The 13,010-nt window shown below is 38.9% G+C and overlaps 1 pseudogene; it reads right to left on the bottom strand.

Annotated features, from left to right (window-relative positions):
* Positions 1–10,451: 10,451 nt before the first annotated feature.
* On the bottom strand, positions 10,452–11,573 carry LOC113922605 (annotated as a pseudogene).
* Positions 11,574–13,010: the final 1,437 nt, after the last annotated feature.

Here is a 13,010-nt window from a genome sequence, read left to right as displayed (position 1 = left end):
CTCTGCACATTTTGGATGCTCATCCTTTATCTGATATGTCATTTGCAAATATCGTCTCCCATTCTGCAGGCTGCCTTTTGTCTTGTTGCTTGTTTCCTTTGCTTTGCAGAAGCTTTTTATTTTTAATGTAATCCCAACAGTTTATTTTTGCTTTTGTTTCCCTTGCCTCATGAGACATATCTAGAAAAAAAGTTGCTATAACCAAAGTCAAAGAGCTTTCTTTACTAGGATTTTTATTGTTTCCTGTCTCACATTTAGGTCTTTCACTTTTTTAGTTTATTTTTGTGTATGGTGTAATAAAGCGGTCCAGTTTCTTTATTCTGCATGTTGCTGTCCAGTTTTCCCAACACCATTTGTTGAAGAGACTGTCCTTTTCCCATTGGATATTCTTTCCTGCTTTGCTGAAGTTTGACTGTATAATTGTGGGTTTGTTTCTGGGTCCTCTATTCTGTTACATTAATCTATGTGCCTATTTGAGTTACTACAGCTTTGTAATATAACTTGAATTCCAGAATTGTGATGCCTCCAGGTTTGCTTTTCTTTTTCAAGACTGTTTTGGCTTTTCAGGGCCTTTTGTGGTTCTATACATATTTTAGGATTACTTGTGCTAGTTCTGTGAAAAATGCTATTGGTATTTTGTTAGGGATTGCATTAAATTGGTATTTGAAAGGGATTGCTCTGGGTAGTACAGACGTTTTAACGATATTTGTCCTTCTAACCCATGGCATGGAATGTCTTTCCATTTCTTTACATCGTCTTCAATTTCTTTCATCAGTGTTTTAGAGTTCTCAGAATACAGGTCTTTCATCTCTTTGGTTCAGTTTATTCCTAGATATTTTACTGTTTTTGGTGCAATTATAAATGGGATTGTTTTCTTCTCTTTCTGCACTTCATTATTAGTGTATAGGGATGCAACAGATTTCTGTACATTGATTTTATAACCTGCAACTTTGCGGAATTCATGTATGAGTTCTAGCAATTTTTTGGTGGAGTCTCTCGGGTTTTCTACATAGAGTATCATGTCATGTAAAAATAGTTAAAGTTTGACTTCTTCCTTGCCAATTTGGGTGCCTTTTATTTCTTTTTGTATTCTGATTGCTGAGGCTAAGACTTCTAATACTATGTTAAATAGTAATGGTGAGAGTGGACATCCCTGTCTTATTCCTGACTGTAAGGGAAAAGCTCTCAGTTTTTTCTTTCCCATTGGGGATGGTATTAGTTGTCAGTCTTTCATATATAGCCTCTATGATGTTGAGGTATGTTCCATCTATCCCTACTTTGTTGGGAGTTTTTATCAAAAATGGATGCTCTATTTTGTCAAACGCTTTTTCTGCATCTAGTGAGAGGATCAGATGGTTCTTATCCTTTATTAATGTGGAATATCACATTGATTGATTTGCAAATATTGAACCAGCCCTGAAGCCCAGGAATAAGTCCCACTTGATCATGGGAAATAATTCTTTTAATGTGTTGTTGGACTCAATTTGCTAGTATCTCGTCGAGAATTTTTGCATCCGTGTTCATCAGGGATATTGGCCTGTAGTTCTTTTTAGTGGGGTCATTGTCAGGTTTTAGAATCAAAGTAATGCTGGCCTTGTAGAAGAAGTTTGGAAGTTTTCCTTCCATTTCTACTTTTTTTGGAATAGTTTGATAGTTTGATAATTCTTTAAATGTTTGGTAAAATTCACCTGTAAAGCCATCTGGTCCTGGACTTTTGTTTGTTGGGAGTTTCGTGATTGCTGATTCAATTTCATTGTTGGTTATCAGTCTGTTCAAATTTTCTATTTCTTCCTGTTTCAGTTTTGGTAATTTATATGTTTCTAGAAATGTATCCATTTCTTCTAGGTTGTCCAATTCGTTGGCATATACTTTTCTGTAATAATTTCTTATAATTTTTTGTATTTATGTGGTGTTTGTTATTTCTCTCATTTGTGATTTTATTTATTGATTCCTTTCTCTCTCTCTTTTTTAATTAAGTCTTGTTAGAGGTTTCTCAATTTTATTAACTCTTTCAAAGAACCAGCTCCTGGTTTCACTGATCTGTTCTATTGTGGGGTTTTTTTTGGGGGGGTGGGGGGTTGTTTTGTTTTGTTTTGTTTTTTGTTTCTATCTCATTTACCTCCTGCTCTAATCTTCATTATTTCCTTCCTTCTGCTGGCTTGGCTTTGTTTGTTGTTCTTTTTCTAACTCCTTTAGGTGTAAGTTTAGGTTCTTTGAGATTTTTCTTGCTTCTTGAGGTAGGCCTGTACTGTTATGTACTTAAGGTTTTGGACTGTTGCGTTTTCATTTTCATTTGTTTCCATGTACTTTTTTTATTTCTTCTTTTATTTCCTGGTTGACCCATTCATTGTTTAGTAGCATGTTATTTAACTTCCATGTATTTGTGACCTCCAGATTTTTTCTTGTGGTGGACTTTTAGCTTCATAGTGCTGTGGTCAGAAAAGGTGCATGGTATGACTTTGATTTTCTTGAATTTGTTGAGGCCTGTTTTGTGGCCTAATATGCGATCTATTGTGGAGAATGTCCCATGTGCACTAGCAAGGAATGTGTATTCTGCTGGTTTAGGATGAAATGTTCTGGATACACCTGTTAAATCCATCCGGCTTAGTGTGTCATTCAAAGTCACTGTTTCCTTATAGATTTTCTGTTTGGATGATCTGTCCATCAACGTAAGTGGGGTGTTAAAATCTTCTACAATTACTGTATTATTATCAATTACTTTATATTTGTTATTAACTGTTTTATGTATTTGGGTGCTCACATGTTGGGTGCATAAATATTTACAATCACTATATCTTCTTTTGGATTGTCCCCCTTATTATTATATAGTGCCCTTCTCTGTCTCTTGTTATAGTCTTTGTTTTAAAGTCTATTTTGTCCAATATAACTGTTGCTACTCTGGCTTTCTTTTGACATCCATTTGCATAATAAATGTTTCTCCATCCCCTCACTTTCAATCTTCAGGTGTCTTTAGGTCTAAAATGAGTCTCTTGTAGACAGCATATAGACAGGTCTTGTTTTTTTTTTATCCATTCTGCCACTCTCTGTCTTTTGATTGGAGCGTTTAGTCCATTTACATTCAAAGTAATTGATAGATATGTATTTATTACCATTTTATTACTTGTTTTATGATTGTTTCTGGGACTTTCTCTGATACTTTCTTCTATTTCTCTCTTTCATGGTTTGCTGGTCTTCTTTAGTGATATATTTGGATTTCTTTCTTTATTCTTTGCATATTTATCAGTAGTTTTTGATTTGTGGTTACTGTTATGTTTATATATAACATCTTCTGCATAGAGCAATCTATATTAAGTTGATGGTCACTTAAGTTTGAACCCTTTACTCCTGTCCTCCCCACATTATAGGTATGTGGTATCATATTTTACATCCTTTTATTTTGTGAGTTCCTTGACTGGTTTTTTTACAGAAATATTCATTTTTGCTGCTTCTGTGTTTCTTATCTCCATACTGTCACTTTTGGTCTTTCTTTTCCACTGTCACTTTTAGTACTTCTTGCAGGACTGGTTTAGTGGTCATGAACGCCATTAATTTTTTTGGTGTGAAACTCTATTTCTCCTTCTATTTTGAATGTTATCCTTCATGGATAGAGTATTCTTGGCTGCTGATTTTTCCCAATCAGCACTTTGAATATATTATGCCAGTCCCTTCTGGCTTGGAGAGTTTCTACTGAAAAATCTGCTGATAGCCTTTTGGGTTTTCCCTCATAAATAACTGTCTTCTTTTGTCTTTCTACTTTTAGGATTTTTTCCTTATCGTTATATTTTGTCAGTTTAACTACACTATGTCTTAGTGTGGGTCCACTTTTCCTGATTTTGATGGGAATTCTCTGTGCCTCCTGGATCTGGATATCTCTTTCCTTCCCCACATTAGGGAAGTTTTCAGCTATTATTTCTTCAAAAAATTTTCTGTCCCCTTTTTCTCTTCTTCTTCTTCTGGGATGCCTATAACACAAATGTTATTACATTTGATAGAGTCAGTGAGTTTCCTAAGCCTACTTCATTTTGCACAATTCTTCTTCCTCTTTTTTTGTTTAGCTTCATTGCTTTCCATTAATTTTTCTTCTAAGTCATTAATTCATTCCTCTGATTCTTTCAGCCTGCTGTTCATTGCATCAAGCATGTTTCTAATCTCCTTTATTGCACTCTTCATCTCTGATTCTTTTTTAACTCTTTTATCTCTTTAGTAAGGGTCTCACTGATATCTTCCATTCTTTTCTCAAGTCCAGTGAGTATCCTTATGATCATTTCTTTAAATTCTCCATCAAGCATGTTATTTATATCTGTTTCACTTCCACCAGAACTAAAGCCCTGCCAAACTCTGGTCAGGAGATATGGTGTGGGCAGGTGTTTGTGCTGGTCTTCTGCAGGGCCAGTGGGGGTGTTGTGTAACTATAGTGTAGGTAAGCATGACTGAGAAGGGCAGTCCCACTGGAGCACAGAGGGGTGGAGCTTAGTGTGAGCAAATTAGACAGCAGTGCCCATGCTGTGCTGATTCCTTCATATGGCTCTGTATTTGTGCTGAGGGGCAGAGGAGGAAAATGGTGCTGGCCAACTCCTTTGATACTAGAGAGGTCTTTCTATGAATGCTGCCCCTCAGGGGCACACTCCAAGAAGAGCAAACTCTCCCCACTGTGTGCCTCAAATGCTCTTCAGATCGCTGTTTCCACACTGTATGTCCCTGGGTTGTTTGCCTGCCTTCTTTCCAAGAGCAACCCTGATGCCTCCAGGCTCCATCTCTGAACTCTCCCGGGGTCCAGCCCAGCCCACTGACACTTAAAACTTCAGGCTTTAAGCCCTTCTGGTTGCAGCAACTCACCAAATTCAGCCCTTCTCCCTTTCCAAGCCAAAGGCTATGGGGGAAATGTTCTCCTTGTGTGCTCCCCTCTCTCTCTCACCTCTCTCTCGTACCTCTCTCTGCGACCACAGCTCCCTCCCCTCCGCAGCAGCCAGGATCCACTTCTCTTCTAAACCACATCCCCACATTTCCTACCTTCTTTGATGTAGTCTCTTCTTCTCTACCTTTATTTGTGGAGTTTGTTCTGGCAGTCTTCAAGTCGATTTCTGGGGTATTTAGGATGATCTGATAGTTATCTAGTTGCATTCATAGGACAAGGAGAGCCTAGGGTCATCCTACTCCACCACCATCTTCCCCTCTCCCATGGATACAATTTTATTTAAACTCTCTGAGCTCATGGACCAGAAAGCTTTTACTGAATAATAAACCACCCCAATACTTAGTGGCTTAAATTTTTTTATTTAACACAGGATTGTGTTGGTCAGCAATTTGGATATAGTCCAGTTGGGTGGCTCTTCTGGGCTCACTCATGCATCTGCAGTCTACTGCTAATTTTAGCTGCCCTCTCTCACATGCCCAGGGTCTCAACTAGGATAGCTCATCTTTGTACCATGTGGTCTCTCCTCCTCTTATCTTCCAGCAGGTGACCTGAGCTTGTTCCCATAGTGGTGACAAGGTTCAAAGAGTGAAAAGAGATGTATGCAAAACCTCTTGTAGCCCAAGCTCAGAACTTCCTCATTGTCACTTCCACTGCATTCTATGTGGCAAAGTAGGGCACAAGGTGAGCACAAATCCAAAGGCTAGAGAAACAGAATCCCCCTCTTCATGGTAAGGGAAGAATTTGTGGCCATTTTTGCAATCACCTACCTGGCTGTCTTATCTATAAATATAAGAAGCCTTATATAATTATATATTAAGTAGGATAACATAAAAAAAATCATGGGATAAACTGGATTGGAAGTGCTCACTAAATATCAGGGCCTTTCTCTCCAGCATTCCCTTTCAGACTAAGAGGGTGGGGCCACAAACCAATGAGATAAGTTTCCTTGTATAGCTTGTGGATATTGTCTTACTAATTTAAGGCTTAAATGGGTGTTGATTTTAGTTGACTTTATTACATTGTCTAGTAAATCTATTAATTACGAATCTATATAAGGTCAATTATATGCATACATATGTATCAATACCTAGTACACATACATAGAAATTCTATACTACCTATACTGGCAGGAAAGCTTATCTCCAAAGAGACCCCAGTGAACCAACTCCCCCAAGCATTCAATCCTTGAGTCTGCGCTGGCTCTGTGACCAATTCAATTCACAACCAACTGAATACAATGAAACTAGGGCCAGTTTCCGGGCCCAGACTGCAAAAGACTGGCAGCCTCCACTTCCTATATCCTGAAACACTAACTTGTAGTGCCCTGAACCGCCATGTAAGAAGACCAACTATGCCTCACCACCTTCCTGTGTTCCAGCCTCCCACTATTTAAAGCATCACAGATGAATCTCCAAGCAACATGGAGCAGAGATGCATCATCCCTCCTGTGCCCCGAATTCCTAATCCACAGAATCATAGATAACAGTAATAATAATAAAATATTTTCAGCCACTAAGTTTGGGGGTAGTTTTGAATGTAGCAATAGATATTTGGAACAGCCAGGAAAAGCCTGGGCACAGCTGAATATTGTCACTGGGAGCAGAGAGCTGCAGCTACTACCATGGTGCTGCTGCTAGAACACACACACTGGCCATTGATCCGTGAGTCTGAGTGGAACTAAGAAATCAAGAAGGCCGGCATGGTTTAAAGGAAGCAGGCAAGGGAAGTGTGGTGTCACCATGGTGTCAAGATTCACACCAGCTCTGACTCACAGTCTGGAAAGCAATGATTATGAGCAGAGCAGCTGGGAGGCCCAGATCTGCTCCATCTCCACACAAGGCTCCTTGAGTGCCGAGCTCAGCATCACCTGCAAGGCTTCCTGAAGGTGAAACAGAGAATTAGGATCTGCAGCAGCAAGGTCTTGGAGCAAAGCCAGGTGTCTGGGCCTGGATGAATACTCATCACTACACATGTGTGCATACAAAAAACAGATCACACCATGACTTGCAAGTGCTCCTCGGGTGGTAAGCCAGAATGAGGAAATTACAGACTGGGCAAGCATAGCTCATGTTTTAATAGTACCCTGAAGTTCTACTTGTCCCCTCCCAGTCCCGCTAGGCACTACTAGGAAGCCTCAATAGCAGCAGAATGTGCCAGCACAATGCACACTGTTATAAAAAATGTAGCATCCCTTGGAGCAGAGACTCAGAGAGGAAAACAGTGTCGGAGGTACTAGCACTAATGCCAGACTGAAAACCAACTACCATGTGAATAAATGCACTCAGAAGGAGCTGCATTCATCTGGCCTCTTCAGCCACATCTGCACATTCAGACATAAGCACCAAGCAAGTATTGAGCACTTACCCTGTATCCCATGTTCTTCTGGAGTCCTTGGAGGGTGGGATCAAATTTCTGAAAAACAATGAACTAGCAATCAACCACTAAATGTCTACACAAGGCACACACTGTGATTCAATTAGCAAACACTACCAGATTCAATAACTGAGGGCTTTATTCCAGTGAACAAGTATTATTTTTTTAAAGATTTTATTTATTTATTTGACAGAGAGAGAGACAGCAAGAGAGGGAACACAAGCAGGGGGAGTGGGAGAGGGAGAAGAAGGCTTTCCACCAAGCAGGGAGCCCGATGCGGGGCTCCATCCCAGGATCCTGGGATCATGACCTGAGCGGAAGGCAGACACTTAACGACTGAGCCACCCAGGTGCCCCAATGAACAAGTATTTTTTAAAGTACCTCCTATTTGTCAAGTACTGTTCAAGGAGTTTAAGATCTAATGGGGAGTCAAGACACTTGGAAATTACATACATCATAAAGAAAACTAAGTTCCATCGGGAAATACAGAAGGAAGGGAATAATTTTGACTGGAGGATCTGGGAAATTTTCATGAAAGAGCTGACTTGTGAACTCAGACTAAAAGTCAGATTAGAAGAATTTCAGGAAGCAGGAGTGAAGGAAGCATGCATTCAAGGACAAGAGAACGAAATAAATGGAAGGTGTGGGGGAGGGTATTGGGAGGCAAAGCTGGAGGGGAGTTGGGGCCACACTATAAAAGGCCTTGAATGCCATGCTAAGACAAGTAGAATTAAGTGTATTATTAGGCAGTGCCAAAGTGTGAGGTACTAGGAACTACCAAAGACCAATTCAAAACAATAGAAAAATACATGCAAATGAGCAAAAAAAGTATTTCTGCCTCAAACTGCAAGCCACTAGCACCAGAGTAACTTCACATCCTTCTGCATAATCAGCATGACCAGGAGGGTGGGGACTGGGTCCCTCACGGTCACCGCTCCATCCCAGCTCCTCTCAGGGCTGTTGTGCACTGTGAACATATTTATTAAAAGAGGAGTAAATTAATTCTTCCCTGTCTACCCAAGTTGAAAATTGTTTTTTTGTAGCATAACATATTGCTTGCTCCTATAGACATTTATGTGCTGTGGTGTTTTTCTTTGATATTTTAAGTAATGTATGGGCAGGGACAAGGCTGTATCTATTCAAATACCCTCTGAAACCTAGCAGAGAACCTTGCAAACTAGTTACTCATTTGTTCAGTGTATAAATAATATGGAAGAGAAAATAGTCTTATTATATTACATCAATATGTTATTCTAGGCCAAAAAGAGAACAATCTAAGTTTGCTGTTCCACATCTGGTAATGTATATTAAAGAAATTAAATCACTACCTCAAAGGGGTATCTGCATCCCTATATTCACAGCAGCATTATCTACATTAGCCATGACATGTATATAACCTAAGTATCCACTGACAGATGAATGAATAAAGAAAATGTAATGTATATAATGGAATACTATTCAGCCATAGAAAAGAAGGAAATCTTGGCATTTGTAGCAGCATGGATGGACCATGAGGGTATTAATGCTAAGTGAGGTAAGACAGAAGAAAAAAACACTGATCACACTTATATGTAAAATCTAAAAAAAAGGAAAAAGAAACCCATACTCACAAATACAGAGAATGGATTGGTGGTCGCAGAGGTGGGGTTTGGGAGGTGGGGAAAATAGATGAAGGTGGTTAAAAGGTACAAACTCTCAGTAATAAGATAAATAAGTCCTGGGGATTTAATGTACAGCATGGTAACTATAGTTAAGAATACTGTACTGTATATCTGAAAGTTGCTAAGAGAGTAGATCTTTTTTAAAAAAATTAATCAATTTACTTAAACTAAAAAAAAGTAGAACTTAAAGTTCTCATTACAAGAAAAAATTTATAAATATGTGAGATGATGGATGTTAACTAAACTTACTGTGGTAATCGTGTTTTTAGAAGATTTTATTTATTTATTTTAGAGAGAGAGAGCGCATGCATGAGCAGGGGGAGGGGCAGAGGAAGAAAGAGAATCTCAAGCAGACTCTGCACTGAGCACGAAGCCCGACACAGGGCTTGATCTCAGGACCCTGAGATCATGACCTGAGCTGAAATCAAGAGTCTGGTGCTTAACCAACTGAGCCACCCAGGTGGCAGCTAATCATTTAGTGGTAATTAAATTGTGGTAATCATTTAATAACATATACATATATCAAATCATTATGTTGTACACTTAAAACTAAGACAATGTTGGGGTGCCTGGGTGGCTCAGTCAGTGGCTCACTCTCTAAAACAAATAAGTAAATCTTTAAAAAAAAAAGACAATGTTATATGTCAATTATGTCTCAGTAAAACTGGAAGTTAATTAATTATTTGCCATCATTTCTGATATCATTTATGGTCTTTGGTTTTTGTTCAACACTTAACAACAAAGAGATAGTTCCCATATATTTTTTCACCCCTTTGTCATCCACAAAATGCATCTTTTTTTCCTTAGGAACCTGACCTGGAGTCTACTTAAATGAGTCTTCTCTTTTTCATTTCCTAGTATAACTTGATTCCTCAGACAAATTTTCTCACCTCCTTCCTACACCTACCTCCTGGATCTTTTTGTGAGGGCAAATGGCCTTCTCGAACATCTTTCCCTAAATAAATGTCCAGCTCTTCAACTACTTTGCTCTTCTATCTTGTTTCCATGGATTCTTTTCAATTAGTCCCAAAGTGTGTGAAAACTTTTTTAAAAGGTCATTTTGCTAATAGGCTATTCACTTTTTCTTAGTCTCCAAGTTAAATTCTATCAGCTTGTGATCATATTGACCAAACCTCCCTACAGTTTAATGCACTCTCTCTGCAAGCTTTGAACTGGGAGAGTTTCCTGCCCTACTCAATTGTTTTTTCTTCTAATTGTTGTCCCCACACAACTATTAGCACAGATTTTTAGCTGGACTAAAATCAAATTGCTTGCTAGAGGTATAATGCTGTCTGTGAGCTTCACTTTTAAAAGTGTAAGACAGGGGCCACTGGATGGTTCAGTGTTGAGCAACTGGCTCTTGATTTCTGCTTGGGTCATGGTCTTGGGGTTGTGAGATGGAGCCCTGCATTGGGCTCTGCACTCAGTGTGGAGTCGGCTTGAGATCCTCTCTCCCTCTCCCCCAACCGCCCCCACCCCATAATCTCCAAATAAATAAAATCTTTTTTTTTTTTAGGCAGGTGAAACAATTTTATTTCACAGTTGTCTTTAAACCCACAAAGACACTATGTTCTTCATATAAAAACATCAGTACAGATACCTATACTTTCTAGAAAATGATTATATAGACCCTTTCTTAAAGAAAAATGCACACCATTATATGGTTTCAGACAAGTTGCTAGGGAAAAACACATCTGGACTGATTCCTACACATAGATTATTGTCATCAGTACATGTTCCTGCATTCTTACAGATTTGATAATAAACATACAGACTGGCTTGTAACTCAATGTTCCATTGGTTCATCAGCCTTTTCTGCAGGTTCATCAGCAGGTTGAGCAGGCTGTGCCTTTCTCTGTGGTCTTTCTTCAAGACCTTCCAGGAATGGAGATACATCATCATCATCATAAATCGTAAACTACAAGTCTTTACCAATAATTCCAATGGAAACATTCTTTGTAGTTAGGTCCTGTTCTGCAGGAAGTGTCTCTCATAAGGCACGCAGACCATGTTTAACCAGTTCATTCAAACTGCACTCCATAAACCCAGACGTATATCTCTCCAAGTAAGTACGAGCTGATTGAGAACGGGCTCCAATGGACATGGCTCTACAGTCAAAATAGTTGGCAGATGGACAGGTTTGGAAAATGTGAGGGCCCATATCATCATAACCAGCAATAAGCAGCCCAACACCATATGGTCTCCGGCCATATCGTTGTGTTGGTATCTGGGTCTTGCTTCGAATTAGAGATACAAGACGAGACACAGGAAGAGGTCTGTCAAATACAAATCTGGAATCCAAACACTCTTGGCACATAAAATTACATAACAGTCTAGCATCAGCAGTAACTCCCACAATTGAGATACCAATATGGTTATCAACATGGAGAATTTTTTCTGATGAGCTGCAAGCTCTGACTGCACTCTCTTCAATGCAACCAACACTGCATGGGTTTTTGATTTCAGACCAACTGTGGCTGAACCTTGCTTGACAGCTTCCATTGCATACTCAATTTGATGAATCCTGCCCTGAGGGCTCCAAACAGTGACATCATTGTCATACTGGTTGCGAAACATGGTTCCGGCGCGGGTCTGCCTGCGGCCTCCTGCAAAAATACGGGATCAGGAGGGTTGCCGAAACTACCACTCAGCGATCTACCGTAAATAAAATTTTTTAAAAATAAAATAAAAAGATAAAAAGAGGAAGACACTGCCTACAGAGAATGTCATAAGACATTCTATAGAACTTAGAATAGTGGTCTTTGTACTTTTTCCTCATGTATTTCCTAAAATAATTTCTTTAAACTATGTATTAAATTTTACCTAAGTTGATACCTAAATTTTGTCATCATAAATGTAATTAGTTGAAAGAATATTATATCCAGTGCACTGTAAGTGTTGGCATTATAAAATAAAAGTGATATCGCTGCTTTATACCCCACAGTATCTAAATGCTGAAGCTTATGATCATCTACTTATACAAATGTGAAGTCATTTTATATCCTTCTTTTTTCTCCTGAAACTCGTATTTCCATCCCATTTTCCTCTCAGCATTTCATCTTACTCTAAGGTATTTTTATGCTTGAAATTCTTTTGTTGACTTCCTATTTCTCTCATCAAAATATGCACATAAATTTAAATTTTTCCTTTTGACCATAAAGCCTTATAAATGTTAAAAATTATTTTGAATTAAGTTATTACAATTATTATTAATATAGAATCAATATAACTCGATTGTAATCTTTTATAAATATTAAATAAAACATATGCACCTCTTAATAAAAATGGAGGTGGATATTTTAAGTGTTTCAGTGTGGTTTGGTTTGGTTTGTTAATTCTTGTATCTGAGATCACTATTATTTGTTGCTAGAAGAGAGCGTGCAGCATTCTTTTGGGTTGCTGGACCCACCTGGGGGAAGGTGCGGTTTTCTCCAAACCAATGAACGATTCTCTGACAGGAGCTGGGTGTCCTACAATTCAACTCAATTCTGACATTATCTACCCAAACACAGCATCAGATTTCCAGGTTAAGAACTCAGTCCCACAAGACTGCCCCTCACCCCCTTCAGAGGCCAGTCGCAAGCCCAGGTTATTATCTACGCTTCTGACTGTCATTATGTCAGAGGTTCCCACAACCCCTTCCCCGGGTTCAATTAATTTTCTTCAAGGGCTCACAGAATTCAGAGAAACATTTTACTTACTAGATGACCAGTTTATTGTAAAAGGCTATAACGCAGGAATAGTCAAATGGAGGAGATGCATAGGGCAAAGTATGGGGAAAGAGCACGGAGCCCTGACAACCTTATAACTTACAACATTTTGAACATCCCAAATTATAGTTTGACAATCAACCAAATGGGAACAGAAGAGATCTTGTTGTCCATTCCATTTCCACTCCCACTGGAATAAAGTGGAGTAATCATGTGTCCACCAAAGGCCAGAAGAATTAAATGTTGGGTGAGATTTAACGTCAGTACTCTGAAGCGAGACTGGACCCAGTATGTCTGGGCACAGCTTCTACACAGCTCAGCTTTCTTAGAGCCTGATGTGAAATGACTCAC

This window comes from Zalophus californianus, chromosome 9 (genome assembly GCF_009762305.2).
Source record: "Zalophus californianus isolate mZalCal1 chromosome 9, mZalCal1.pri.v2, whole genome shotgun sequence".
Classification (NCBI taxonomy): domain Eukaryota; kingdom Metazoa; phylum Chordata; class Mammalia; order Carnivora; family Otariidae; genus Zalophus; species Zalophus californianus.
The sequence above is the reverse complement of the archived record's forward strand: the minus strand, read 5'-3'. Positions and strand labels throughout refer to the sequence as shown.